The sequence below is a fragment of the Eleutherodactylus coqui genome, chromosome 5 (genome assembly GCF_035609145.1).
Source record: "Eleutherodactylus coqui strain aEleCoq1 chromosome 5, aEleCoq1.hap1, whole genome shotgun sequence".
Taxonomy (NCBI): domain Eukaryota; kingdom Metazoa; phylum Chordata; class Amphibia; order Anura; family Eleutherodactylidae; genus Eleutherodactylus; species Eleutherodactylus coqui.
Window position 1 is genome coordinate 91,925,190 of NC_089841.1, and position 16,718 is coordinate 91,941,907.

The window sequence follows — 16,718 nt, forward strand, 5'->3', positions numbered from 1 at the left end:
AAAATAAAACCCATGGTATAGAGAACTGTGAAGAAACACTGGATGGCCTAGCATGCGGACGGAGTACAGCCGCATATGAGCCATGTTTCCAGCAGCCTTCAATCAGCATATGTGATTGGACGGTGTTACCTGCTTCTTCTATATGCTGATAGAAGTTGGCCCCCAATATATATATGTTCTTTGTTGCCAACCGAACTGGAACCACCAGTATGTATAATCTCACCACTCCATTGTCTGGATGTATACAGAACATATTGGTGATACATAGATTTACAGAAACTTACACATTTTTGTCAGATGCTGAAGCAACATTAAGGTACTACTGGTACCCAGATACTATCCCTATGTCAACTCTGACAGTATCCTTGGGTAGAATTGTAAGACTAATGATAGATACTGAACACCTTTAAATGCATTTGGATGTTACTAACCTCTCCCTTATGGAATTAGAAAAATGTATGGGTAGGAGATAAGCTAGTCAGCCTAGGTATTGAGATCCAGGTAGACACAGAGTATAACTGGTATGATATTTTTACTGAATGGTCACCTATTGCAGGAAAGATGATGGATTTTATGTTTCACCCTTTACTAATACTGTTTCTTTTGTTCATTCTTTTGAGTGTTTGCAATTTATGGACATTCTGTGGGATACGGAGACAAGCAAATTATCTGGAATCGCCCCCTCTACGATATCGTTAAAACAGTCATACGTAAAAGAGCAACAACAGTGGGGATCCGGCGAAGAGGATAGAAAGACCGGCAGGGGTGGCTTAGCACCCTTGATAGTACCACTACAAAGGCTCTTTTCAAGATGGACTGTTTCAAAATGGGGGACTGTGAGGGTTATGAACATGAAAACTTATATATGTATACATTTCATCCATCTGTAATATACGTTTCCGGAGGCTGTAGGCCTAAATTGTACACTCTATTCTGTGTCCTATGAAAAGGTCTGCTAAATGCTCGTACATTTAGCTTAGTACTTAATTACATTAAGTACAGGTGTAATCTTAAGCGTCCATCATGTCTCCAAGAGCTTGTTTATCTCGTTACACTGATCAAAAGGTTGTATGGAATGCTTTGTTAATGTAGAGTGTGATGATAATCAGGATACCAGACACGATGTCTACATACAAACAAATAAAGCATTGTTTATAGAGAAGACAAAATTATGTACCAGTAAAACAGGTCGACCTCTGTAAAGCAGTTCAATCTCTGATACGCCTACTATTTTTTGTATAAGAAAGACAAAGTACACAATAAACTCAGATTGCTTCTAGACACAGGCCTGATCTCTGTGTTTCATAGCTTTCTCATGGCGGCCGCCATAACAGCCTTTGATTTGGAGCCTCACAGCATATTGACGGAACATTGAATTCCCTAACAGAAATGGTATACAGAAATTTGAGGAATACATTAATAATAACATATTCAATCTCCAATTTGTATGTACTCGGTTTGATAAAGAAGCAATCTTTTTGGATCTTTTTTTGACAGGTGTCCCCGAAAAAAACAAAGTTGAAACACGCTTATATAGAAAACCTACGGCAGGTAATACCTTATTGCATGCCACAAGTGGACACCCCAGGCACACAATAGATTCAATACCAGTGGGTGAACTTATATTAAATCTCTTTTTATTAAAGGTTTTCAAATATTTTACAGACATTAGGCAGTAGTAATATAAATAAAGACAGGTCTCGCAGGACCTACAAATAGCATTGTACAAAAATTAGGCAAATCTTCATATTAACAACAAATATAAAATAAATAGTTCGATTAACCCAAAAGTAACCCCCTAGGCCCCCTCCCCTCAGTCGTCTATTCTTTTACTGTATCGTTGCGAAACTGACTGAGAAGTAGGGGTGGGGCCCCATACCATAATATAATGAAAGGGGAAAAGGAAAAAAAAAAAAAAGTAGAGGAAAAATCGGAGAAGATTAAAGAACAAATATGACAGGATAACAAGGCACTCTAATGACACACAAAACACGCATGCACAAAACCCAGCACAAACACACAAAAAAAAGGGGGAGGAGGTGGTGCACCTAGAGCGCATTCCTGTCGGTCTCTTATTCTGGCGGACCTGTGTCCCCCTCAAGGCTCATGGTAGGTCTATTGAAACAGGCTGGTGAACTCTGTAGAGGACTCAAACATAATCCAGGGTCGCCAGGTTTCTCTATATTTTTGCCTTTGTTTTTCGGGTTCTCGAGAGTGTTCTTCGCATAGCTCCCCCATATGGTTGAGATACGACACTTCTTGTTGCCACTCCTTCATTGAGGGGACTTGTGTGGTTCGCCAGTGGTGAGGGATAACTCCTATGGCTGCTGCAACACAGAAACGGAGCAGATCTCCCTTCTGAGCACTAATTGAGCCAGGTAGAATGGAGAAGAGAGTTATCCACAGAGTATTGTTCATGGATTTTTTGCACATCGAGTTATAGATGGTAAACACCCTGTCCCAGAAAGGTAGCAATGTATCGCAACCCCACCAGACAAGTATCAGAGTGCCTCTATCAGTCCCACAGCGCTGACACCAAAGGGAATATCACGTGGATGCGTGTTGGGTATCTGTACCATCTAGCCAACACCTTGTACCCTTTCTCCTGAGCAGGGCATGCCATGGTCGACTTGTGTGTGAAAATAAATGACTTTTGCCAATCGCTCTGTGTGATTTCTTCCCCCAACTCCTGCTCCCAGGCCCACTTGAAACTTGGGCCTGTGCGACTTAGCTCCTGCATCAGAAGACTGTATATTTGCAACAATACGTGCTCCAGAGGGGACTGCAACTCAAACAACTCCTCAAAGGGTGTCAATACCAAGCCTAGGGTGTCGATTCCTTCCCAAGGTGCAAGGAAGGAGCATAGCTGGAAGTATTCAATCCAGGAGATATGAATATCTCTGAATTGGCGTTTGAGTTTCTGAAGAGAGGGCAACCCAGAAAGCGATCTCGCGCCCTCCCTGGCGGGTAAGCTGGATTATCAAATAATGCCTTCAGGGGACTATTCTCTCTGGGCATAGTCTGAGTGCACCCCTTAGGAAGTAATTTGGACCTACAGATTGGGCCCTATCCTCTTTTTTCACCCATGGGAGTAGCCTCAGGGGAACTGTACAATCGGTTTGCTCCAATGCTATCCATTGTTTATTGTTAGTGTGATAGTGCCAGTGGGCGAACTTATAAGAGCGAGAAAAGCATGCTCGGGAGAACATACATTTTCAACACCAAAGGAAACTATCTGTAAAAGGTTGGAAAAACGAGGTTATAATAAATTTATTTTAGAGAAAGCTATAAAAAAGTGGATAGTCGGAAAAGAGAAGATTAGAGATGAGCGAACGTACTTGTCCGAGCTTGATACTCGTTCGAGTATTAGCGTGTTTGAGATGCTCGTTACTCGTAACGAGTACCATGCGATGTTCGAGTTACTTTCAGTTTCCTCTCTGAGACGTTAGCGCGCTTTTCTGGCCAATTGAAAGACAGGGAAGGCATTACAACTTCCCCCTGCGTCGTTCAAGCCCTATACCACCCCCCTGCTGTGAGTGGCTGGGGAGATCAGGTGTCACCCGAGTATAAAAATCGGCCCCTCCCGCGGCTCGCCTCAGATGCGTTGTGAGATAGCTGAGGGACAGTGCTATAGTGTTGGAGCTGCTGTAGGGAGAGCGTTAGGAATTAGTGTAGGCTTCAAGAACCCCAACGGTCCTTCTTAGGGCCACATCTAACAGTGTGCAGTAGTGTGGATGGTGCTTTTAGCAGTGTTGCATTTTTTTTTTTTTTTGCTATATCGGCCGTGCAGAGCATTGCGCCCTGCAGTAATACTACAGGGACAGAAGTGGTGGTTAGGCAGGGAGAGTGTTAGGAGTTAGTGTAGGCTTCAAGAACCCCAACGGTCCTTCTTAGGGCCACATCTAACCGTGTGCAGTAGTGTGGAGGCTGCTTTTAGCAGTGTTGCACATTTTTTTTTTCTATATCGGCCGTGCAGAGCATTGCGCCCTGCAGTAATACTACAGGGATAGAATTGTGTAGGCAGGGCCAGAAGACATATATAGATTGAATATACGCAGTGGTCCTTTTGAAAAAAATATTTGAAAAAAAACAATTTGGCCTGCCTGTCACTCTGCTCAGTGTTCTGGGTCTGTGTCTGCTGCGGGTTGTAGTTCTCCAAATAAATACGCAGCCAGATAAGTGTTACAGCAGGCTTGCGCCAAATTATTTCCTGGCTCTGAAATCACCGCTCTGTTGCACTTAATAACAGACAGTGCAACACTGCAGTTCCGTCACACACATCAGGGACAGAATTGCGTAGGCAGGGCCAGAAGACATCTTATAGATTGAATATACGCAGTGGTCCTTGTGCAAAAAAAGATTAGAAAAAAATCTATTTGGTCTGCCTGTCACTCTGCTCAGTGTTGTGGGTCCGTGTGTGCTGGGGGTAAAATTTCTGCAAATAAATACGCAGCCAGCTAAGTGTTACAGCAGGCTTGCGCCAAATTATTTCCTGGCTCTGAAATCACCGCTCTGTTGCACTTAATAACAGTGCAACACTGCAGTTCCGTCACACATGATAGGGGTCAATCAATATTTTTAATAACCTAACATAAGAAAGATAAGGAAACAGTGTAATAAATGTGACATTAGTTATTTGGTTATATAATGTTATGTATTATATGTAAAACATTCCGGAAGTTGCTAGTAGAATTCGGATGTAGAATCATATGTAAAAAGGTATATCAAGCGTTTATTTGAATACTGATTTTAGAATACTAAATGTATGATTAATTAGATTTTATTCAGCTATCTTACTGAATACCAACTTATCAACTTTGTGCTGACTCCCGAGTAGGTGGCTGAACCAGTTCTATGTGTAAACTAGAAACAATGTCCCCTCTTTTGATGTGCAAATTGTTGATGGACCTTGAAGATTACACTTCTTGTCAAACAAGAAATATAATTAACAAGGTACTTAGACAGCCAGGAGTCAACCTTTATTATCACATTGTAACTGTTTTATGTCTACTTCAAACAGCTTTGTTGATACCTTTTGTTTAGAAAGCTTTTTGATTTACAGTCATGTTGTAACCTGTTGGAATGAGGGGTTGGTCACCAAAAGTACATTGAAACTAAATAAGAAACTAGGCATCAGGTAACATTTGGAAACACCTTCTTTTCATCTTGCATAAAAACTAACAATCTTCGAAAATAAACTAGAATTCATTCTGATCACTAGACGGTCTGTGTAGTGATTTATTATGGTTCTCTATGAGTACTCTATATAATATTTCCTCTTAATTTGGATACAGGCAACATTCGCATTTCGGTCTGCGTTCCAGACCCCCCACAGTTTATTTGGCGCCCATTGTGGGGCAGAAGCTAACTCCTTACCTGCAGCCGATACCTGACGACACTTCCTGCCGATCTACAAAACACCGGTATACGGTAAGCTCTTGACTTACCACTCAAGCTCTGGGCTCTCCTGGCTTTATTCAGTCTCGTGTCGACAGGGGGTGAGTTGCTGCATGTTATATAGGACGCTTCTGCCTGTTATTTACGGTGTTCTTAGTAACCGTGCTAGACGGAAGAACCCTTGTGTGTATATTGCCATGTTGCCTGTAGTAATTGTTGAAATCTGTACGTTGATAGTCTGTGTCATGTAAGCCATAATTTGCTTTTACTGAGTCTGTTATAATATCACCAGAAGTTCCCTTAGAAGAGAGGTCTGGTCTCCCCTAACCCCCCCCCCCCCTTAAGGAGTCCGTAAAACTATTCCAGGACCAGGGACCAGGGGTCCTTAGTGTACTGTGTGAAATAAGGTCCTGTTTACTTAGTGATGAATAGTGGGAAATAGAGGTCTGTGTGAGAAATAATTGTCCTGCCAGCTGCGGGCTTGGTAAGAAGGGACCGCCAGATTTATCTGAGGAAAGCCATATGCATCCTCAATGCTGTGTAACAGTGGTAAAGCAAGAGGTAAGTCCATAAGAGAAAGGGAAGGGGGAGACGTACGCAGACAAACGTATAAAATATATATACAGATAAGACTTAGAAAAGCGGGAACCTTTAACTATGAGTTCTGGTAACAGTACGGGAAAAAGCATATGAAAGATATCAGAGACGCCGGTTTAGATAAAGGAACAGACAATATGGGAAACGTACAGGGCAAGCAGTATGCCTATATGGAAATCAGCTAGAGAAATAGTAAAAGACAAAGAAGGCACGTTAGCTGTGGGAAGAAGAATGTAGTAAGGTGTTTAGAATTTTGGGAGTCTTAGACCAGCAAGTTTGGGGAAAAGATTCAGAGATAGTCAAAAGGTTGTATAAAAATATGTTAGACAGATGGATTAAGGCAAGTATAGATACAGCAGTAAGGGGTTATCAGAGAAAGGGAATCCTCTTATAGTTTGTGTTCCTCTGGGACATAAAGTAAGTTCATGCAAAATCTGTGGACAATTATGTGACAAATAACCACTATTATTTGTCTTGTATGTCTTGTTGTTATGTAAACTAATCTTTGTTGTACGTCTTAGTCTTCTTCATGTAAGTGTAAGAAAGTTATACCCCACTCACATCTGTGGGGGCTCAAAAGAACAATGAAGTATATATACTGTGTGGTTTTTATGTTGTCTGTGAAGTAATGTCCTGAGTGTAAAGAAGGTTTGAGCTATGGGGGGGTTTTGTATTGTCTCTGTAGTAGTGAATGGTGTAAGCAGACTGTGCAGGTTAATAGGGAACAAAGAAAGTGTAGTATAACTTGTTAAAAGAAAGAAAAAAAAAGCAAGTCAATGAGTTAAGGAAAGGTAGAAGGTTTAACAATGAACGGTGATAATAGTTGCTATCTGGAGTGGTGAATATAAGTATGTGGATGGAAATGGGCATAAGTTGTATTATGTTTGTCATTTGATAGCCTATTCTGAACAAAATATGTAAAAACCGCGGTACATAAGAGTTTTTCTTATATATATATACTTTGTTCAATATGGGAAGTTCTATGTACAGTAAATACAATCCCAGTTTCTACTTCACAGGAGATACTTATCAGTCTGTGTATGAGTGAATGAAAACCCCAGTGAGTGTGAATTTGTGTATTAATGAAGGGCCCGTATGAGAGTTAGATTGTGTTATATGGTATATACTGTCCGGTGGCTAGAAACTAAATGAGGCAAGAAAGACCAAACGCTGAGCCAGGCCACAAGGGGTGGAGCTAGGTGATGTAAGGAGATGGGAGGGAAGAACAATAGGAAGAGGTCTTGCTCCACCCTCAACACAGACCAGCCTAGCTAAGAAGTATACGTCTTGTAATTACTAATAATTAATGCTGTTTAAAGTCTGAATGTTTTAGTTGCTTATTAATATCTTAGCTATTGTTCTGTTTCATAGAGATAAAATTCAGTGTCATAGAGAGGAAGACAGACGCTGATGAAATAAGAAACTTGTAATGAATTATGTGAATTATATGGTCTTAAAAATAGAGAACATAGGGATTTTAAGATATATTTTTGCTTTTTGTGTAAATGTCAGTTCTGTAATTGGTTGGACGTCTATATTACTGCTAAATGCTGTTAGTACTGCACTGTCTCTGAGAGAATGTTCTGTAGGAGAGACATGCAGACGACCAGCATCAAGGGGTGGAGTTAGATAATGTAAAAGTAGGTAATGTTTCATCCTTCTTTTGTCTACAAAGGGAGGGGGTGAGGAGCTTGGGCAGTTAGGAAAAGTTTTTTTTTCTCTTCTCAAATTTGATGAGACATTGCAGGCAGGATCAGATTAATAATGAATTTGCTTAAAGAATATCATATTTTAATGTGGATAGATGTTTGTGGATTATTCTGCCTTGTTGTAATTCATGTCTCTGTTATTTGTATTGATATCTTACAAGCCTTATCTGCATCCATCAAATTTTCACCAGATGGATCGGTACGGGTTGAGACCTCAAGTTACAGTTCAGAGGAGGTTTGTAAACTAACTGCTCTCTTGGTAGATCCGGCTCATGTATTTGTCTTGATAGCTACTGCAGAAACTCAGCTTTCCGCAGGTCCTGACAAATAGTAAGTCACCTCCAAGACAAACTCCAATTCCTGAGTCATTGCTTAGCCCAAGGAACTGGACATCTGACATAGGTGATCCAGGTATTGCAGGTCAGCAATTTCTAAATTTTTAATTTTTTATTTTTTTTTGCAACAAGGTTCTGATCTATTTTAAATAGAATACCAGCCTGATTGTCTAGCAGTAATTGGTGCAAGGGGTTTCAGGAGTGCCAATTCAGCTGGCAGAAACTGAACCACTAGAGGTAATGTTTAAAGGGTCACGATGCCTCATGCGCTTCCTTGTGCTGGAAAGTCCTGAAAGCATATTGGGAACCGAAATGATGAGATCCTTGGGATCTTGTATTGAACTTCACCCGTCCGGTGAGGCTCGTATACACCCCAGGTCTGAAAGTCACCCAACCTTCGGTCGGATGGCAGCAGACCTAGCGACACCTCTACCTGTCTTCACTTTTACGCACGCAGAGGAACAAGTTCTTAGTGTCGTTCCTTCGAGCCTTTGGGCTACCAGTCAGAAGGACCTCGACAGACTGTCTGTATTTGTTTGCATTTAATTTCAGAGGAAAGCAGTACTGTTGGATAGTGCTGCCACAAGGGGCACAGAATAGCCCAATACCAGTTCACCAGATGCATGAAGCTGGTATTAGATGCCTGACCAATTCCCGAGGGCACCGCCCTCTTGTAATATGTTGATGATTTGTTTTTAATTTTCTTTTGTGTACTGCTGACACAAATAGTTACCTCAATGCATCACTAAGCCTTTTGTGTTTCCTCCATCAGAGTAGAATGGCTGCAAAGCCAGCAAAGAGAAACTTCTTAGATCACACCATGGTGATCTACACCTCACATGACATACATGGTATCCTGACACAGGTAAGCCGTAGACATCTGTCCCTTGTTAGACAGATCAAAATGGAACTTACAGTACACTCTTCATCCAATGTCTCATTTCAACGTTGCACCACTTTGAATCCGGCCACCTTATTACCATTAGGTGACACTGATTCAAATGGGGGAGTAAGTACAGAGAACCAGCTTTGCTTTTTGCAAATTCTCTGACTGATGATGAAGAGGAGGCCTTCGACGCAGAACACCAGCATGATTGTGCAGCGCTCATGGAGCAGGAGACAACTGGGTTCGCACATGTCACTGACAAACCCCTCCTAAACCCCCACCTTGAAATGTTTGTGGATGGATCTAGATACCTGAATGACGAAGGAAGGTTTGTAACAGGTTTTGAAGTAGTCACACTGAATAAGATGCTTGTACAAAAACCACTGCCGCCATACATGTCAGCACAGAAACTGAGGCCTGTACGATTGAAAAAGCTACCACTGCTTACATCTACACTGATTCCAGGTACGCCTTTGGTACTGCACACGATTATGGACCCATCTGGCGGTCCAGGAGCTTTCTCACGGCACAAGGCAAGCCCATTAAGATTAAATGAAGGCTATCATGTTGCCAGGACAGGTGGCCATAATAAAGGTTAAAGCACACACGCAGGGGCAGTCACCAGAGAGCAAGGGATAGGGCAGCCAAGGCTGCAGCTCTCCTGGACAGGACGCAAGACCCCTTGTGCTGTAAGTTGGATCTTGGTCCCACCACTCTTGTTGATTTGGGATTTGGCGTCCTATGGGACGTAGATGATGTACCAGCGGCTGCCTACCCCCACCTCGCCGTCCTAGCTCACGGGAAAGTGCATGCCTCTCGGGAATGCCATGGTTTCTGTTATGGACAAGCTATGGTATGCTCCAGGGTTCGACAGGTTGGCGAAGGCATATGTGAAGTCATGTGAAGTGCACACCCAGACCACTGTATCCTATTCAGAGATTACAAATCGATTACATCCGGCTTCCCAAATCAGGCAGGTATGAGTACGTCCTTGTGTGCGTGGACCTGCTCAAAGCCACCACACAATGTACAGTGACTAAACTTGTGTCAGAACTTGTATGTAGATTTGGGGTACTAGAGACAATTGAGAGTGACAGAGGTACACAATTTACAGGTGAAGTGATGCGAGAGGTGATGTCAGCCTGGGAGTGGAACAAGTGTTTCACACTCCATACCACCCGCAGAGTTTAGACAAAGTTGAAAGAACTAAAATGATACGCTTTAGTTAAAAGAAGTGTTGTTTGGCTCTATGCCAAGATTAGGCCTGTACCATCCACAGGCCCTGCAGCAGGGGTGTGATAAGGTTATTGAATATGTGCAAGAACTATGTCGTAAACTGAAAATAACACCCGATCTAGTGTTTTCCCCAATTCCAGACCCTGACAATCTAGAGGGGACTCATTTCTTGCAGCCTGGAGACTGGGTGGTCGCAAAAAGATACGTAATAAAGGCCTTGGACCCAAGGTTTGACGACCATACCAAGTTCTGTTGTCAACGCCTACTTCTGTAAAAGTGGATACATGCCTCCCACTGCAAGAAAGTTCCCGAGCCAGAGGAAAAGTGATGGGTGGGATCCCGGCGTTGTTTGGGTGGGGGAGGTAATGGACATTTTGATTTTGACTTTTGCATTTGTCTTATTGGACTGTCTTCTTATTGGGAAACACCACTACGAACGATCCACATGGAGAAGCAATGGACTGGATGCCCAACCTCAGGAGTGGAGAGGACATTTTGCGGACTTGTCTATTATCTGTCCCCACTCCAGTAGAGACTCTTCGAGACATATGCTCAATAGTTCACAATGATAGTGATGTAGTAGATGACAATGTTGTTCAGGAAAACACCTTCCTTAATATATTTGAATATTGTCCCCATTGCGATACCATTGAATATACACATTGGATGAATATACCTCGGTTTTAGTTGAGAAATATTGCGTTGGCTGAAGAATGTTGTAATTTTACTTGTGACTCTAATGAAATCGGGAAATGCCAACAAATTAAGGCAACAGAAGTAACAGCTACTAAAGATTCTCAAATACTCTGCAATCGTCCGACTAGTATAATCTTATATATTGCAATAAAAGTAATAATTTCATGTGTAGCTAAATGTAATGAATGTCGATTTTCTACACCCATTTCAGTGTCTAATATGACGATGATAAATTGATGTTGATAGATCTAAGATTACTGTATTGTAAACTTGATTGACTTGCAATATCTGATATTATGTCATTTGTTTAAATATCTTGATGGACATAGAGTGCACCATTCCTACCTGGGGACCCGGCACCTATGGGTGACAGAATCAGGAGATAATGGTGGCTCTGATGTCCAAATGGGGGAATGATAGGGGTCAATCAATATTTTTAATAACCTAACATAAGAAAGATAAGGAAACAGTGTAATAAATGTGACATTAGTTATTTGGTTATATAATGTTATGTATTATATGTAAAACATTCCAGAAGTTGCTAGTAGAATTCGGATGTAGAATCATATGTAAAAAGGTATATCAAGCGTTTATTTGAATATTGATTTTAGAATACTAAATGTATGATTAATTAGATTTTATTCAGCTATCTTACTGAATACCAACTTATCAACTTTGTGCTGACTCCCGAGTAGGTGGCTGAACCAGTTCTATGTGTAAACTAGAAACAATGTCCCCTCTTTTGATGTGCAAATTGTTGATGGACCTTGAAGATTACACTTCTTGTCAAACAAGAAATATAATTAACAAGGTACTTAGACAGCCAGGAGTCAACCTTTATTATCACATTGTAACTGTTTTATGTCTACTTCAAACAGCTTTGTTGATACCTTTTGTTTAGAAAGCTTTTTGATTTACAGTCATGTTGTAACCTGTTGGAATGAGGGGTTGGTCACCAAAAGTACATTGAAACTAAATAAGAAACTAGGCATCAGGTAACATTTGGAAACGCCTTCTTTTCATCTTGCATAAAAACTAGCAATCTTCGAAAATAAACTAGAATTCATTCTGATCACTAGACGGTCTGTGTAGTGATTTATTATGGTTCTCTATGAGTACTCTATATAATATTTCCTCTTAATTTGGATACAGGCAACATTCGCATTTCGGTCTGCGTTCCAGACCCCCCACACACACATCAGGGACAGAATTGTGTAGGCAGGGCCAGAAGACATCTTATAGATTGAATATACGCAGTGGTCCTTGTGCAAAAAAAGATTAGAAAAAAATCTATTTGGCCTGCTTGTCACTCTGCTCAGTGTTGTGGGTCCGTGTGTGCTGGGGGTTGTAGTTCTCCAAATAAATACGCAGCCAGCTAAGTGTTACAGCAGGCTTGCGCCAAATTATTTCCTGGCTCTGAAATCACCGCTCTGTTGCACTTAATAACAGACAGTGCAACACTGCAGTTCCGTCACACACATCAGGGACAGAATTGCGTAGGCAGGGCCAGAAGACATCTTATAGATTGAATATACGCAGTGGTCCTTGTGCAAAAAAATATTTGAAGAAAAACAAATATTTGGCCTGCCTGTCACTCTGCTCAGTGTTGTGGGTCCGTGTGTGCTGGGGGTAACATTTCTCCAAATAAATACGCAGCCAGCTAAGTGTTACAGCAGGCTTGCGCAAAATTATTTCCTGGCGTTCCCTAAGCGAACTAAGCCTCAAACCACAGGCCAATAAGCGGCACATTTAATTACAGTGTTGTGTTTCTGCATTCCTGGTAATACAGCATGCTGAGGGGTAGGGGTAGGCCTAGAGGACGTGGGCGTGGCCGAGGACGCGGAGGCCCTAGTCCGGGTGTGGGCACAGGTCGAGCTCCTGATCCTGGTGTAGCGCAGCCGATTGCTGCGGGATTAGGAGAGAGGCACGTTTCTGGCGTCCCCACATTCATAGCACATTTAATGGGTCCACGCGGTAGACCCTTATTAGAAAATGAGCAGTGTGAGCAGGTCCTGTCGTGGATGGCAGAAAGTGCTTCGAGCAACCTATCGTCCACCCAGAGTTCTGCGCCGTCCACTACTGCGACTCAGAATCCTCTGGCTGCTGCTCCTCCTTCCTCCCAGCCTCCTCACTCCATGAAAATGAGACATTCTGAGGAGCGGGCAGACTCCCAGGAACTGTTCTCGGGCCCCTGCTCAGATTGGGCAGCAGTGCTTCCTCTCCCACCAGAGGAGTTTATCGTGACTGATGCCCAACCATTGCAAAGTTTCCGGGGTCCAGGGGATGAGGCTGGGGACTTCCGGCAACTGTCTCAAGACCTTTCATTGGGTGAGGAGGCCGATGACGATGAGACACAGTTGTCTATCAGTGAGGTAGTAGTAAGGGCATTAAGTCCGAGGGAGGAGTGCACCGAGGATTCTGAGGAAGAGCAGCAGGACGATGAGGTGACTGACCCCACCTGGTTTGCTATGCCTACTGAGGACAGGTCTTCAGAGGGGGAGGCAAAAGCAGCAGGGCAGGTTGCAAGAGGCAGTGCGGTGTCCAGGGGTAGAGGCAGGGCCAGACCGAATAATCCACCAACTGTTTCCCAAAGCGCCCCCTCGCGCCATGCCACCCTGCAGAGGCCGAGGTGCTCAAAGGTCTGGCAGTTTTTCACTGAGTGCAGACGACTGACGAACAGTGGTGTGCAACCTTTGTCGCGCCAAGATCAGCCGGGGAGCCACCACCAGCAGCCTCACCACCACCAGCATGCGCAGACATATGATGGCCAAGCACCCCACAAGGTGGGACGAAGGCCGTTCACCACCTCCGGTTTGCACCGCTGCCTCTCCCCCTGTGCCCCAACCTGCCACTGAGATCCAACCTTGCTCTGAGGACACAGGCACTACCGTCTCCTGGCCTGCACCCACACCCTCACCTCCGCTGTCCTCGGCCCCATCCACCAATGTCTCTCAGCGCACCGTCCAGCCGTCGCTAGCGCAAGTGTTTGAGCGCAAGCGCAAGTACGCCGCCACGCACCCACACGCTCAAGCGTTAAACGTGCACATAGCAAAATTTATCAGCCTGGAGATGCTGCCGTATAGGGTTGTGGAAACGGAGTCCTTCAAAAGTATGATGGCGGCGGCGGCCCCGCGCTACTCAGTTCCCAGTCGCCACTACTTTTCCCGATGTGCCGTCCCAGCCCTGCACGACCACGTCTCCCGCAACATTGTACGCGCCCTCACCAACGCGGTTACTGGCAAGGTCCACTTAACAACGGACACGTGGACAAGCACAGGCGGGCAGGGCCACTATATCTCCCTGACGGCACATTGGGTGAATTTAGTGGAGGCTGGGACCGAGTCAGAGCCTGGGACCGCTCACGTCCTACCCACCCCCAGAACTGCGGGCCCCAGCTCGGTGATGGTATCTGCGGCGGTGTATGCTTCCTCCACTAAACCACCCTCCTCCTCCTCCTCCGCAACCTCTGTCTCGCAATCAAGATGTGTCAGCAGCAGCACGTCGCCAGCAGTCGGTGTCGCGCGGCGTGGCAGCACAGTGGTGGGCAAGCGTCAGCAGGCCGTGCTGAAACTACTCAGCTTAGGAGATAAGAGGCACACGGCCCACGAACTGCTGCAGGGTCTGACAGAGCAGACTGACTGCTGGCTTGCACCGCTGAGCCTCCAACCGGGCATGGTCGTGTGTGACAACGGCCGTAACCTGGTGGCGGCTCTGCAGCTCGGCAGCCTCACGCACGTGCCATGCCTGGCCCACGTCTTTAATTTGGTGGTTCAGCGCTTTCTGAAAAGCTACCCACGCTTGTCAGACCTGCTCGGAAAGGTGCGCCGGCTCTGCGCACATTTCCGCAAGTCCCACACGGACGCTGCCACCCTGCGCACCCTGCAACATCGCTTTAATCTGCCAGTGCACCGACTGCTGTGCGACGTGCCCACACATGTTGGCCAGGCTCTATGAGCAGCGTAGAGCTATAGTGGAATACCAACTCCAACATGGGCGGCGCAGTGGGAGTCAGCCTCCTCAATTATTTTCAGAAGAGTGGGCCTGGTTGGCAGACATCTGCCAGGTCCTTGGAAACTTTGAGGAGTCTACCCAGGTGGTGAGTGGCGATGCTGCAATCATTAGCGTCACCATTTCTCTGCTATGCCTCTTGAGAAGTTCCCTGCAAAGCATAAAGGCAGACGCTTTGCACTCGGAAACAGAGCCGGGGGAAGACAGTATGTTGCTGGATAGTCAGAGCACCCTCCTGTCTATATCTCAGCGCGGTGAGGAGGAGGAGGAGGAGGAAGATGAGGAGGAGGGGGAAGACACAGCTTGACCCACTGGTGAGGGTAGACATGCTGGTGGCCTGTCATCCTTTCAGCGTGTATGGCCTGAGGAGGAGGAGGAGGATCCTGAAAGTGATCTTCCTAGTGAGGACAGCCATGTGTTGCGTACAGGTACCCTGGCACACATGGCTGACTTCATGTTAGGATGCCTTTCTCGTGACCCTCGTGTTACACGCATTCTGGCCACTACAGATTACTGGGTGAACACACTGCTCGACCCACGGTATAAGGAGAACCTTTCCACTCTCATACCCGAAGAGAAAAGGGGTTCGAGAGTGATGCTATACCACAGGACCCTGGCGGACAAACTGATGGTAAAATTCCCATCCGACAGCGCTAGTGGCCGAAGGCGCAGTTCCGAGGGCCAGGTAGCAGGGGAGGCGCGGAGATCAGGCAGCATGTACAGCACAGGCAGGGGAACACGCTCTAAGGCCTCTGACAGCTTTCTGGCTCCCCAGCAAGACTGTGTCACCGCTCCCCAGTGAAGGCTGAGTTGGCGGGAGCACTGTAAAAGGATGGTGAGGGAGTACGTAGCCGATCGCACGACCGTCCTCCGTGACGCCTCTGCCCCCTACAACTACTGGGTGTCGAAGCTGGACACGTGGCCTGAACTCGCGCTGTATGCCCTGGAGGTGCTTGCTTGTCCTGCGGCTAGCGTCTTGTCAGAGAGGGTGTTTAGTGCGGCTGGGGGAATCATCACAGATAAGCGTACCCGCCTGTCAACCGACAGTGCCGAGAGGCTAACACTCATCAAGATGAACAAAGCCTGGATTTCCCCAGACTTCTGTTCTCCACCAGCGGACAGCAGCGATACCTAAGCAACACGTAGGCTGCACCCGCGGATGGAAGCATCGTTCTGTATCCCCATCAAAAACGGGGACCTTTTCGCTTCATCAATCTGTGTATAATATTCCTCCTCCTCCTCCTCCTGCTCCTCCTCCTGAAACCTCACATAATCACGCCGAACGGGCAATTTTTCTTAGGGCCACAAGGCTCAGTCATATAATTTTTCTAAACAATTTTTATACGTTTCAATGCTCATTAAAGCGTTGAAACTTTCACCTCCACCAATTTTTATTTGAACTGGGCTGCCTCCTGGCCTAGTTACCAATTAAGCCACATTAACCAAAGCGATTAATGGGTTTCACCTGCCCTCTTGGTTGGCCATGGCCAATTTTTCGGATGTACATTAGTACTGTTGATACAGCAATTTTTGTGGGCCCTCGCCTACAGTGTAATCCAATTAATTTTTAGCCCACCTGCATTACAGCTGACGTTACATCCGCTGTGTTGGGCAATGCAATGGGATATTTTTATGTAACGCTGGTGGCTTTCTTGCACCCACACATACTGTCGGTCCACAGGGAGTTGTAAATGCATCTGTTTCCACTTCTAAAGAACCCCAGTCTGACTGGGGCATGCAGTGTGGGCCGAAGCCCACCTGCATTAAGCACGACATTACTACCTCAACTGTGTTGGGCAATGCAATGGGATATTTTTATGTACCGCCGGTGGGTTCCAGGGAGCCACCCATGCT